Source organism: Amblyomma americanum, chromosome 1 (genome assembly GCF_052857255.1).
Source record: "Amblyomma americanum isolate KBUSLIRL-KWMA chromosome 1, ASM5285725v1, whole genome shotgun sequence".
NCBI classification, from domain to species: Eukaryota; Metazoa; Arthropoda; class Arachnida; order Ixodida; family Ixodidae; genus Amblyomma; species Amblyomma americanum.
The window spans coordinates 114,383,210-114,398,093 of record NC_135497.1 but is presented as its reverse complement, the minus strand read 5'-3'; the positions used below and the strand labels follow the sequence as shown (position 1 = coordinate 114,398,093).

General features: G+C 46.2%; 1 long non-coding RNA gene across 1 annotated transcript; it reads right to left on the bottom strand.

Moving 5' to 3' along the window:
* Positions 1 to 9,636: 9,636 nt before the first annotated feature.
* On the bottom strand, positions 9,637 to 14,017 carry LOC144135091 (uncharacterized). The gene is made up of 3 exons (XR_013315371.1): positions 13,942 to 14,017; positions 11,986 to 12,096; positions 9,637 to 9,884 (listed from the first exon to the last, which is right to left on the bottom strand). It is a non-coding gene; the product is annotated as an uncharacterized LOC144135091 (long non-coding RNA).
* Between the last annotated feature and the right edge of the window lie 867 nt (positions 14,018 to 14,884).

The window sequence follows — 14,884 nt, the reverse complement described above, 5'->3', positions numbered from 1 at the left end:
CACTCCTCTTTATGATGAAGCAGCCAGCTTGGGCTTGTCCTGCGTGCCTAAACGCGAAAACTGTGGCTGCCATACAGCGCCATCCTCCTCTCATCGAAGCCAATGATTAGGCGGTGATTACTCGCTGGTCACTTTAAATACTGCATACAACGCCGTGTTGCGAAGGCGAGAAGAACTGGAAGGTGCCTGTTTAAGTGCACATATATACTTGTTGTCCGTGATAACGATGAGGATTTCTGCGCCGACAGCTGTGCATGGCACTTTTTCCCGCGTGGGAAATAATGAAGGGTACACCTTTCGCTTCAGAACAATTGAAACACGATTGCGAAGAGCGCCAGTTGTATTGATAACGCCGGGGAAGGGGAAAATAATGTGTGTTTTGTGTATTTTGCAAAGTATTTTGGTCTATGTGGTACGTCACATGCCCAGCTATATTTACCGCCTTCTTATGCGCATATCTCCCTCCGACTGCCAGAAACGCTTGGCTTACCTGCAGGGCCAATTTAATCAGCAGCTGCCCCAGGAAGTTTTGAGCACAAAATGGCTGTCTTGTCACTAAAACCAGTTCTCTCTGTTCAGAACAAGACATCCCCTGGTTCAGGTGGGCTGTGGTGGTGGGTAGATCTACCAGTGTTATTCCTTCGTTTCTGAGGAGGCCGATTTCCCTGAGTGGTCCTGTTAATTATTTCCTTGCGATCACTTTGTTCCTTGATCGTCCTTGACTGTGTGCCTGCCTACTTTTCTTTATCTTTATTTTATTTCCCAGAAGACAACTGGATGGTCTCTTGGGCTAAAAGCTACACAAAAGCTTGACGAGGCCCAAGAGACCATTACAAGGCAGCAGCGTAAAGAATAGAAACATAATAGATGAATAGTACATAGGTAGACAGTAATAGGGAAATAATAAAACAGTTACTGTGACAGGTAATAATCGCCCCCCCCCCCCCCCCACCAGAGAGAGAGTTGTCTTCGCGTCCGAACGACAGTTCTCACGCTCCAGCCGGACACGTCTTCCGGGAAGTCCGAATGGGCGAGGCGCCGGCGAGCAGGCATAGTTGAAGGGGTGAGTCACCCCCTGCTCGGTTCTGGCGGTCGCTAACTGCCTCCGGGCCGCACGATCTTACGGGAACAAGGCTTACAAACGGCAGTGGAATCCTCCGTCTCGAATCCAATAAACCTCGCGAGGACCGGCCGTGGGAACCAAAATGCCTATCGCCGTGCAGGGACCCCCGGCTGCAGGTGTCCTGGCCGAATACGCAGCTGAATCAGATCACCGGCTATCGCCAGAAACCTTACAGCACGTACTCATACAAGTATTCTCATCATCATCAACCTGCCTACGCCCACTGCAGGGCAAAGGCCTCGCCCCTGTCTCCCCAGTTAACGCTGTCATTTGCCAGTTGCGGCCACCGTATTCCCAGCAATGTAATCCCAGGACCTTTCATGTTACGTGCTGTGGTGAAAGTAATGCACGATACATATTGATGATGCTCACAGTTTTCGCCGGGCCTCGAACGACACGACACCGCATCACCTTCCGCGTCGTAGTCACGTCTTTCGCAAAATTATTCCTCGGACACCGATGATGATGATGATGATGATAATGCCCTTTGGTTTAATGATCGTCACCTCATCAATCCTTCTTGTTTTTTGTTTTTTTCGTGATAGTCTTGGACTTCTTCAGGACCCACACAGATAACAGTGTGTAATATTTAAAGTATTTACAGATATCTAAAGAGCTTAAGCTTGGCCGACGGATGATAACCATTAAAAAAGGGGGAAGAAATTTAAGGCCCCGAGGGTTAACAGCACAGTTTGAGTAGCATATTCGCGCCCTCTCGGATAATTGCGCAGACAAGAAAGAAGAGATCAGATGCCTGTTAAACTCTCGCGCCTCACGCGGCATACGTGCCCAGGAACTGCGTTCGGCGGAGGACCTCTGGCGAACGCGTCGTGCCTGCTGCACATTGTTCCTGCCCTCAAGGCTTGCCTCTCCATCCCTGGACGACAGCGACGGAAGTCATACCACGCTGCCCTCCGGCATATCGCGACGCGACGACGGTTCAGCACACCCTTAATACGAACCCGAGGGCACGGTGAGCTGCGGAGTGGGTAACTTTCGACGCCTGGTGCAGGTGCGGAGCCTCTCTGCTTGGAGCCTGGCGCAGAAGCCGTGAATTCTGCCGACAGGTGGAGCGTTCCCGGTCTACTATAAGCTGCTGTTTGCTTCCTGCTGAAATGGTGCGGCGCTACCCCTTCCAGGATCGGGCTGCAGCATTCTCGATCGCCCGGGAGCCTCTCCGCCCCAACCTGTGCGCAGTCAGAGTGGTCAGTGGGCTACGACCGGACGTGCGCTGCCCATGCTGAGACCGCAGGGTTGCCCCATCTTGCCAGCGCACCGGGCAACGCTCCGCAGTTTTTCCAGGTACTGAAGCACCGCCACGGCTTAAAAGAGTAAGAAAGAGAACATCGCTAAGCTCATTCGGGGGGTATGCCTCGCCCTGAAAGTAAACAGGCGGGCCAGCTGGAACGTCACGCTGGGATTGGCGTCGACATCACACGCAACGTGCTCGTTGTCAGTACTCAGCGCATAGTGGTGCTGATCTTACACGACCAGCACCACTATAAACACTACCACGTCGTGCTCCTGGCTATTCCCCTCTTTGCCACTCGGATGTCGGCTCTACGTGCATGTTATGCAGTTGTACATCTCGCCCCTCAACAAGGCCGAAAGACCGGAGAAGTCTGCGGTCCTGCTGGAAGATCTCGTCCAGGGCGCTGCTCGTGCCTGCCGCCTCTCGACCAACCCCGCGGCGGTGTTGATGGATGCGCGCCTTCCGGCTGACTTCCAAGACGTGGAAGATCCAGTGGGCCGCGCCCCAAGGCCTTCCACATGCCGCTGCTGGATCCCTGCTTCATGAGACCGACCATCTTGATGATGCGCCAGGGACGCTTTCACCATCCTGCGTCTCTGGCGTCGGAGAATACGAGGAAGAACTTGTGCACACCTCTGCTGGGTCTCGTCCAGGCAGCTAGTCGACCGCAGCGCCATGTGGCCGGGTCCTGCTGGTGGGGTCCCCTGCAGCGCCTTCACCATCTGGCTTCCCTGTCAAAAAAGAAGCGGAAGAACTCGTGTGCCTTGTCGTGCAATATGAGCACGTCACGGTCGCGTAGTTCACAGCCAGAGGGACGACCGGGCCGAGCACAGAGGATGTCGGCGAGCAGCAGACCAACGGACGCCTGCGCTTTCCTCACCTTCGTTGTGGCTGCGCGGCGACCGCATCTAATGGGAAGATGAACGTGTGCAGTCACCGAAGATACACTGCGCACATCAGTCGCCGCCGCCACAACGTGATGGTGCTATCGCAGCGCTGGATGCCTCTACTGGTTCCCATGTGATTGCTCTGAACCCGCTGCATTGATTTTTGGTAGAGCGGCGGACATATATCGTCCTCTTCGCGGCGGTCTAAAAAATTGTAACACTGCTGTAGTTTTCTTTAGAAGACACTGAAATTTACTCTCGTGACTTTGTCGTCGGCAAACTGGCTCCGGGTGCATTGTATGGTGCTCACTTTCCGCATAGGAAGCGTTGGTCTTAGTGTCTGCATACGGCATGCCGCCAGTGCGACAGCGATGAACGCTCCGACCACGAGCTCCCGAACGATAGACAGCGCCTTGGGACGCTAGTGAGTTTCCATAAACGGGCCCAATGGGCGTATTCTTAATCGCCAGACGTATGTTCCTTATATCTCTGTCTTTTTCAGTTAGTCATATGACCTGCCTGCACTGACATCTAAGTGCATGCCGACGGGTAACAGTGCAGTGTTTTGCCGCGGAACTTTTCTGTATACCGCTCAGTGACCTCAGAGAATTGCGTTCTGTGGCGCAGTTTAGAGTCAAGTAATCACGATTTAGCTGGAGATCTCTCTGCTGCGGAACCAGCAAACCATGCTAGATCAGTCGCCAATTGTCATTTGTTGTCAATAGGCCATTTGTGCTCTAGCTTCCCAGAAACGTGTAGAATAACTGAAAGGTCAAAACTTCCATACGGTGTCTATGGGTGGGTCGGCGGCTTCTATTTAGGAAGCCAGCGCAGAGAACCCCTGACATTTAGTACAGGCAGCGGAGTAGCAACAAGAGCGCAGAATTCTATTGAGTACATGATCCCCAAAATTTGCTGAGAGGGGATTTTCAGCTCCTGGACTTTGTTTCGTGCGTACGCTGGCTTACTTTACCAGACAGTAAAAGAATGGACATTAGGAATTTCATACGGGGGTGGTTTGTTGAATCAGCTAAATTGTGTGGTAGTTCGACTCGAAATATTGCGATAATTCTGACGCACCGTGCGCTGGGCTTTAAATGGTAAGTCCCGAGGTTTCTTAACACAGCACATAAGAATAAGCAAACGCATGAGCGAACAGTAAGCAAACCGGACAGCATGTTGCATGTTTTCACTGCTGCGCCCAACCCTCGTTAGTCTATGATGAGGCAGCCAGCTTGCGCTTGTCCTGCGTGCGAGTAAACTATGAGGAAACGCTAAAACTGTGGCTGTCATACAGCGCCTTCCTCCTTCAGCGAAGCCCATGAGTAGGCGGCGACTATTCGCTGGTCGCTTTAAATACTGCATACGACGCCGTGTTGCAAAATCGAAGAGAACTGGAATGGGCCTATTTTAAGTGGGCATATATACTTGTTCGTGATAGCCATGATGATTTCTGCGCCGACAGCTGTGCATGGTACTTTCTCCAGCGTATAGGAAATGTTGAAGGGTCCCCCTTTTGCTTCAGAAACAGTTGACGCACGATTGCGAAGAGCGGCTGTTGTAGGGATAACAACAGGGAAGGGGTGAATAATGTGTTTTTTGTGTATTTTGCGAACTATTTTTGTCTATGTGGTATGTCACATGCCCAGCTACCCTTATCGCCTTGTTATGAGTATATCTCCCTCCGACTGCCTGGAACGCTTGGCTTACCTGTAGGGCCAGTTTGATCAAAATCTGGCCCAGGACGTTTTCAGCACAAAACGGCTGTCTTCTGAATTAAGCCAGTTCTCTGTGCCCCAGGGTAAGAGCTCACCTTGTTCGGGTGGGCTTTGGTGGGTTTAGAGGTATAAATCTACCGCTATCATTCCTTCGTTTCTGAGGAGGCCGATATCCCTCAGTATTCCTTGCGACTGCTTTGTTCCTTGATCGTGCTTGACTGTGTGCCTGCCTACTTGCCGCTGCTAACCCCGCCCTTAAATGCGACAGTCAAAAGATGCAGTGCAAAGTGCTGTCAAGATACCAGCCAACCGTCAACGCATGGGATTGGCCGTTCGTGAATTTTATTCCTACCCTCTTGTCTTGCCCCGCCGCGGTGGCTCAGTGGTTAGGGCGCTCGACTACTGATCCGGAGTTCCCAGGTTCGAACCCTACCGCGGCGGCTGCGTTTTTTATGGAGGAAAAACACCAAGGCGCCCGTGTGCTGTGCGATGTCAGTGCACGTTAAAGATCCCCAGGTGGTCGAAATTATTCCGGAGCCCTCCACTACAGCGCCTATTCTTCCTTTCTTCTTTCACTCCCTCCTTTATCCCTTCCCTTACGGCGCGGTTCAGGTGTCCAAAGATATATGAGACAGATACTGCGTCATTTCCTTTCCCCAAAAAACCAATTATTAATTATTGTTAGCCTCTTGTCTTTCGTTGCCGATTCCGAAGTTAACGATGTCTTTCCTCAACTGCATGACGTTCTTTTTTCTTTTTTTTTTCAGCGATGAGTGATACGTGCTGTATTGTGATGAGAGAGAGACAGCCATTTCCGTTGCTATTTCCAAGGGCTGCTTGTTTTGTTTTTTTTTCTAGGTCGGTTGCCAGCTCCAGCAATTGACGCGCAAAACTATAAAACTCGCTATGCGACAATATTGCCTACATGTCACATAAACATGCTCATAAATCGAACTTGCTTGCACATAATGCTATCAAATTTGAGCCGCGTGCAGGATTCGTTCCAGCTATCCAGTGAAACTGTAAAACTTCGAGCAAATTTGCTAGCACCACACGGTCAGTGTCTTCCGCACAATAATGTCAATTAAATAAATATAGTTTACTACAGCGATGTGAACTCATTTGTAGGCAAGAAATGGTCTTTTTCTTGTTATGCTGTAGAATATATCTTAAAGTGTACGAATCGAGGAATTTACAAATTGGTCTTGTTGACGTTGGTGCAGACGGCAGTCGTACAAGAACATCAACAAAAGCAAAAAGGAGAAAATTACTCAGAAAAATGTATTCACCTCATGCTGTAAAGCTTATTATAAATACGAGGTAACTTTTAAGTTGCGAGAAGCGTAAATTTATATATAGTCCTTTTGAGAAAAGATCTCAGTCACATTTTCCTTCTTATACGAGAGAAGACATTCCATCTGCAGGTTCATTTGGTGCGTTACATGTTCCCCGGTATTCTGGCGGAACAGAGGCACGACACATCGAAGTGCGGCATATGGTTATATTACCAACATCGCAGTTACCACTTAAATTAAAGTAAAATTTCGCATTCCATACTCATAGCCAAGGTCTCCACGGAAGTTCGTCTGGTCAGGCATGGATACTGAACGAGTTGAAGGTTCCGTTCTAATTGTAGATAGATAGATAAAGAGGAGGAGGGAAAGGCAGGGATGTTAACCAGAAAGGGGTTCCGGTTGGCTACCCTGCACTGGGGAAGAGGAATTAGGGGACTAAAAGGAGAAAGAGAGAAGGGTAAAAAGGCATAACACACACGCACGCACAAGGCTGTCACAATTTGTCACTCAATCCAGTCGCTCTCAAGTAAGCGAAGAGTGCCTTGTATGCCTTGAGAGAAGTCGACTACTGTGGCCACGGACCGAGGATGTTTTGCTCTGTTAAGGTGCGAGGATCGAGGCGGTCCAGGCCACAACACAGTGTATGTCTTGCACTCGCAAAAGCAGGGCACACACAGAGAAGATGAGCGATGGTCTCCTCACAACCACAGCTTTCACAGGCAGGGCTGTCGGCCATCCCCATGTTGCTTCACGAAGTGCTAATTTACGTGGAAGAAGAAGGCGCAGTCCAGGGTCCAGTGCCTTGAGGCGGAGGTTGCAAATCTCACCCGTGTTCCACGCTGAAAGTGTGAGCTCCATCGCCAAAGGGAGAAGCCCACACGCAGCGTCAGGTCTTGATATCGGGATCCTCACTAGAAGTCCGTCATTGTGATCAGAACGAGCAGCCGCATCGGCCTGGTGATTGCCGTTAATACCACAGTGTCCTGGCAGCCATTGAAATATGATGTCATGACCTTTGGATACGGTGTCGTGGTACAGTAGGCGGATCTCAGCAACAGGATGTTCCTGCGTCCCGCGGCGTAGCGCTGCTTGCAGGGCTTGAAGGGCTGCTTTAGATTCGGTGAAAACCGTCCAGTCATGTGGAGGTTCCTGACTGATGAACTCTACCGCAGCCCGTAAGGCTGCGAGTTCCGCACCAGTTGAAGATGCTGAATAGGTCGTCTTCACTTTCATGAAGATGGATCTGGCCGGTATCATCACCGAGCCCGCAGAACTGGTCGAGTGAACTGTTCCATCTGTGTAAACATGTATGCGGTGACTGGTGAGAATGCAGGTGATTCAATGTCAGTTGTTTGAGAGCGGGCAGTGATACACCAGCTTTCTTACTAATGCCAGGAATATAGAGGTGAACCCGAGGTTCATGAAGATCCCATAAGGGTGAGCACGGTCTTGACGCAGGGGCGAACTCAGATGGAAGATATGCGCGATGGGCTTCAATGACTTTGGCGAATCCAGTACGCTGCTTAATTATTGGGAGTGTTGCGTGGTGATGACAGGGAACCCGTGTGAGGTGCCGAATATGTGTTCTCATGGTGTCAACAGCAATGGATGTAGTAACAAGATGTTCCCGTGCAACAAGAACAGTTGCTGCTGTTGATGCACATTTAGGCAGTCCAAGGCAGATACGGAGAGCTTGGGCTTGCACACTTTGAAGAGTCTTGATATTTGTCTTTCTAATGAAACTGAATATCGGAAGACTGTACCGCATCTAGCCCAGAAATAGGGAACGGTACAGTTGCAGCATCGAGCGCACTGATGCGCCCCAGGACTTTCCCTCTAATTGTAACTGTTCTAATTGTAACTGTCGGTTATACTTTCCCGGACTTATCCGAAATGAGGCACGCACACGCAAGGCACACACAGAGAATAGTTCATTGATGAAACCGTTATATACTTTGCACGAAGAGACTACCGAATCCACTTGATAGTTTTCTGTAAACCTCAACATTGCTAAATAAATAAATAAATGTAGCTACGGTATTTAGCTCAGACCAGTCTTTTTCTCCAATCCGTTCTGCAGTACGCTGCTGCACTTCCGATGTGTACAATATCTCTCTTGCAAAGAAGAATGTGTGTGCGCGACCGCTCGTCGTTAGTTATGTTTTTTTAGGTATTTATCCCGTAAGAATTTATTGTTTTTGTAGGGTCGGGAAAAGCAAGTGGGATCGACACTTCCAAACGTAGCCGCCTGGCCGCACGACAATGCAAGGTCATACACATTCGTCTGGTTCGTCCCCGATTGTTATCCACGAACGACAGAAAAACCATGGTCTGCGCATCGATGCAGAAGCAAAAGGCACTAAAGAAAGAAACTGATCTGTCTCTTTGGCAAGTCCGAAAGGCGTTTTAAATACCCTGAATGTGTGGGACTTCCTGAAGCTGCACCCTTCTGTTTAACTGTATTATGGCCAAAAACCCAAGTATTCTTGCCATGTAAGAACTCATGTTCATTCCAGTGCTGCCTTCGCCCTGCATTACTGCGTATCTAATGGGTAGGGAACAAATATTTTTATTGTGTTGTTGTTGTGCCAGTTCATAATAGGACAAGGGGGAGTGGCCACACAAAGCCTGATATTACCGGGCTAAATGTAGGCACGGAGAAAAAAATACAAAAAGAGCAGCGATTTCTTCTTCCCGGCCGGCTCTTCTTCCTCCATAATGTGCTTCGTTCTAGGCGTCGTTCTGTGTGAAGTGGAAACGTACGCACACTAGTATTCTCATCATAATCAGCCTGACTATACTGTAAAAAAAATTGCTCCTATTTATGGCAAAAGGTGCTGGTAAATTGCTGCCGGTGGCTTTCCGCATTATTTAAACTGTATGTGCTGTAAAAATATTGGCTCTCCGTAGAAAGTAATACGGAAAGATGTCGTACAAATAATGCAGGTTACGTGAAAGGAATATGGAGAAAGGCCATAAAAATAATGCACGGTTCCTAAAACATAAAACGGAGCAATCATTTTTTAAATTTGAACTCTTCAGTAATTTCTATAATGACAGTACTTTATTCACGAATGGTTGCCCCGTAATTATAAAACAAGTAGTTCATTTTGTGTTTACGACATTTCCAGTAATTCAAAACTAGAGTTTCATTCCGGCCATTCCATGTAAACACTTCACGAGCTGAACTATTCCGAATTCCTGTGTACGGAATGGGATGCGCATGCATTCATAAAAAGCTGTGTTGTGTGTTGAAAAAATTAAAAACGCTGTACATGGTGAGCATAAAGTATATATTTGCTACAGCAGTCATGATGAAATGCGCAGAAAAAGCACAACATTAGTTCAGTCTTGCACCGCTCTTTTGACTCTTGTGTTGTTGCATTCAACTGAAGAATGCAGTGGTGAGTGCCCCTCGTAGGACGCCCTTCATCGAATGGCGTCCCCTGGTTCCCATAATGTCGTGGCTAATCCTCTAAATGGTATGAGCCATGACGCCTTGACTATTGGCCTACGCTATTGGCTGGAGAGACTCCTATGAGGGCAATTGGCTGCTGTGTTCTTGAGTTGCATCTTACTTTTGTACGCCACATGAGTTCATTCTGTTCCCTGCAAAACAAATACATGCACAGTCAATTCTGCAGTGACCAGTGCAGTGAAAGTTGCTTTCACAAAGCAACTCTGCTGTTTTTCCTTGGTATGCCATGACTGACTGACAATATAGCTGAGTTTTCAGTTAAAATATGCGCAAATGAATGCAACAGCTGGTTACCCAAAGAAAAATTCTGCTCTAAGTTTTCAGTAGAGTAGTAGTATGCAACATGGTTGTGCAGACTACTAGTTCAAGCTAACTCCGCAAATGCTAAAAAGGAGAAATACCTAATATTATTTCTTTATACATTAAGGGTATAGAACATGCCTCATCTACAATGGGTGAACAATGGGATGGCATGAAAATGCATTTATAAACTCCTCTACAAAATAAGTCCACAGAAAGCCCAAAACACAACTTTGTGGGTGGCCCTTTACATTTATTTTTTTATTTATTTATTTATTTATTTATTTATTTATTTATTTATTTATTTATTTATTTATTTATTTATTTATTTATTTATTTATTTATTTATTTATTTATACGTGTACCTACATTCTCCCGCAGAGGCATTACAGTAGGGGGGTGTACCACAGTATTCTTCATACATTAGCGCCGAGGAAACAAATATACAAACAAACAAAACAATAATAGAGGATAACGCAAGCACTCCGATAAGACATAGCAAGTGCACGGAACAAAATATTAGCGGAAATGAACACTGTGAATTGAATGGAAATACATGGTAATGTCACCGCGCACACTAATAATTTGCTAAGTTTAAAACGTGGTAAAATGAACGAATGTTTCCCCCACTATGTCGACATAAGTCCCCGACATACATACAGACCGAAAGTCGACATACAGACAGCGAAAATCAGTGTTAAACCAGAGCAGCCTTTAGCACAACAGAAAATTCTGAATCGGATGTTGCCCCAGCTATGTCGTGGTGAAGATTATGCTATGCACTGATTGTGCATGGAAAAAATAAATGTGCGAAAACTGAGGTACGCGCTGATATTTCCTTAATCTTTCGCGGGTGATCTCGACGCACATAGGTGGTAAAAGATAAGCATCTTTGTTCAGTACTGTGCGACAATGAAATATGTCTCGTAAGCACACGAGTCGAAAAAATTCCCGGTGTGAGGATACAAGAGGCCATTCTACGCTCCCTTTGATGTCACTGGTACTGCTAAGACGCGAATAGTTGTGGGATACAGAACGATCGGCTCAGTTCTGAAGTTTTTTTTTCCAATCTGTTGTTAAAAACTTGCGTATACGTCTCCCATATGACACAAGAATATTCAACGATTGGGCGGACATTTGTTACGTACAACAGTTTTTCACATCTTGTGGAGCATATTTAAAGTTTCGTTTGATAAAATTTAAAGAGCGGGCAGCCTGCAAAGTTAAAAGTGTCTTCATGGCGGTTCCATGTCAAGTCGGTGCTAACTGTTACTCGTAGGTATTTTGCCCCGCTTACTTGAGAGATCATTTCAGTGTTTAAATAGTAATGTGTATTGATCGGTTTATGCTTTCTGGTAAAGCGAACTTGCTTGCATTTAGACACATTTAGATTCATAAGCCAGGAGTGACACCAGGATGAAATACAGTTGAGGTCATTTTGAAGTTCTATCCAGCCCGAATAATGTTTTATTCCTCGGTAAAAGACGCAATCATCAGCGCACCCTCTAATTTTGGTGGTTATACCGTAGCCAATGCCATTTACGTAGATCATAAACAGTAGTGGGCCGAGAACTGTCCCCTGGGATACACCTGGTAGCACGGAAACGTCTGTCGACTGGGATCCATTAATCAAGACCTTTTGACTGCGTCCTGTCAAATAGTTTTGTATCCAGCAAAGAATATTGAGCGGCAAGCAGAGAAAAGATAACTTGTGCACAAGCCTAATAAATATTGTAAAGATATGATCTCTTTTTAAGTGCCATATAAAACCTATTATCAGATATGTGCAGATACATAACTTTCCCCAGTGGAGTAACTTACGCTGCATACAAAGTGAATGTGTCAAATGGTCAAGACATCTGTTAATTCCACGCATTTCCAACATTTAGGCACAAGTTCAAAGCATCACAGAGCAGCAAAACGTCGACTTACAGCTTGAAGCCGTAGTTTGTGTACACGGTTCATAATTTCTGAGGGCACAGATGTCCTGGAACATTTCACATCTTTCCGCCTGCTTCCATTCGGCGGATTTATGTCAAAGTGCTTGTAGGCAAAGGAAAAGAAGACATGCTTTACATTAGCGTCCTTTGCATCAATAATTTTTTAATGTTATTTTCTCACTTGATTAATCCTTGAATACGTGTTCACTGTAAACACAGATAGAGGTCTCAAAAGTACATTATGCGTAGTGACCGCAGGAAAGCGTGTGTGTGCAGACCATGTGTATATAATTAGCAAGACACATTTTTTGCCCCCTCCTCTGCAGTGTCTGCTTAGGGCCATTAAATCACTTAAATAAACAAGCAGCACTTTTGAAGAATCACCAATGTTTATAGTGGTGATATCGAAACCAAATATTCAGAAATGTCTACATCGAACACACCAATTATCCCCTTAAAAATCTTCTGTAAAAGTGCAGGGAAGTCGCAATGTATACCGAATTCCTATTCCCTAACGGTGCTCTTCAGACACTTTCCGTGCGCACAGACAGGTCGGTTGTGCTGTTTTGCGAACATTCTGATAGTGCTAGCACTGTGAAACCGCATGCAGAGGTTAACGTGGCATGTGCTTGAGGGTGGCCTTAGGTGTCGTGCAGTCACTTCTCATGCCACATCACTGTTATGCTGTAAAGTCAAGCTAACTAAAGCCTAGAGTCTAGAGGCGGCCCTCACTTGCTTCGCTGCTGAAGGCGTTGCGGCAGGGAGCCAACTGTGTCTTCATTTTAATGAATGATTATGCTATTTGTGGTGCAATGGCAACAGAATTGGACCTTTTAAAAGAAACAGTCCTTAAGCACCGCACGCTACAGTTTTGATACTAAGCAAGTTAGGCCGACCAATGCCTAGCGAGTGGTGCACTGCCAGCACGCTGGTGGGTGGCACATTACTGCAAGAAGGACATCATTGGCTTGAGTGAAATGTACTCTTGCATCTAGGTCATAGGCAAGCTTATTATTAATACTGTCATGACCGTAGGCAAGGACGAAGTGCTGTGCATGTAAGACGACGAGGACGAAATGTGTGTTCTGACATTGGGCTTCTCGCCAGTTTGTTGCTCAGATCTTTGGTGAGCTCAGCCTGTACGTGCCTTCAATCTTATTTTGTAAATATATTTTCCTCATAACGTTACATAATATCAAATTATTCTACATTGACTTTCGAGTTCAATATATCCCTGTTCGACTGCAATACAGCTTTTTTCTCATGCCAGGAAGTTGATACGTCAGTATTCAGGCTTAGTTATGTCTCCATAATTGAGCTCAAGTATATCCCACAGAGCTGACAGTTATATCAGCATCAGACACAACTAGCCTGCCCAGTCATAGTTCATCAACTTAAGGTGCAGCATGTGGACACATGTGAGCAAATTAATTTCCTGTTGGTAGCTGTTCTTTGGAAGAGCTATGCAGTAAATTGTGTATGCAAAGAAAAGTATAAGAGGCAGATGTAGCAGTGGACAAATGAAGTAAAGTAACTATTGTGTACATGAGGAGCTTCAGATGCCAAAGATGTATGCTGTCAAAGGCTGCAGTGATTTCCTCTGTTCTATATCAGCAATATAGTACGAAAAGCAGTGGCCGGGGTTTACACTGAGGACCTATGAGAAACAATTAACCCAAATAAAGCTGTTCGTGCTGTTCCTACGAACACTTGGCAGATTTTTAGCAGTATCCCTATGGTGTAAAACAGATGGTCGTACAGCAGCCTGTGATGCAGTGAGGCTGCAGAGAGCCAAGAATATGCACGTGCAAAAAATTGCTTGCAAAGTGCTTGCCATTTTCATCCTCGTTTTCCGCTCTGCTATGTCACACAGCACAGTACAGGTGTTGCTCAGCGCTGTAGTGGTAGTGTTAAAGAACTGGCCGTGTGTACTTCAGGTTCAGCTTACCAAAGCAGTGGAATGCATACGTGGAGGCACACAGGAAAACTATGCATTGGGAACTGCAACCTACACCAGGCAATCTGTAGAAAAAACAAAAATAGCTAGTCCAAAATAGGCTAGTCAGTGGTCGGTGCATAAAAAACATTTTCAGCGCAGAAAAATATCCTAGAAAGCAAAATGCTGCGTATTAAAATGGCTGCCAGATCTGCGAACATTATACTGTCAGAATTACTACGAAAAGAAGTTGGCCCCAAAGTCTTTAAACATGGGGCACTCACCTTTGTACTAATTCGAGGGTTATGGCAGCACCCTCTGGGTACTCCAGATTCATCATGTAGTATAATATGAAGGCAGTACATGCTGGTTCAGTGAAGTCCCTCGCTGCTGAGAAAATGATTTTGTTCTCACAACAAAGCACTTTTCGCTGTATATGCTTCCTGTAAAATGAAGAGCCACACTTAAAAGACTTGAAAATTTTGAATTCACGCAGTGTTTATTCCTTTTTTGCTGACTCCTGAACCATTATTTATTTTTAAATAAAAGTATAAGAAGCCAATTCCTAGCAATGGCAAACAGAAGAAAATAAGATTAGACTATTGGCTGGAGGGAAAGTCGTTACGGTGGTATATTAATTCCATAGTAATTTGTTAAACACAGGATAAGGCCCATGCTAGAATTTTACCTTCGAGATGAAATGTAGTCCTCAATTACAACTATGAGGCATGCAACCTGGGCAGGTGTTATCTTCGGTGCAAGAAGAACATCAGTTATTTGCATTAATGTAAGCACAAGGTGCCACACTGGATCATCTATGTCTGCCACTTTGGTGCCAATGTAGAGAGGCAGCAGCTTAAGAAGAGTGCAATTTTGCATTGCATTCCCAGAAAGCTTAAAGCCCTGGCTGAGCACTGTTGCAGGCTTATTGCGCAATCCAAGGTTGGTATATTTC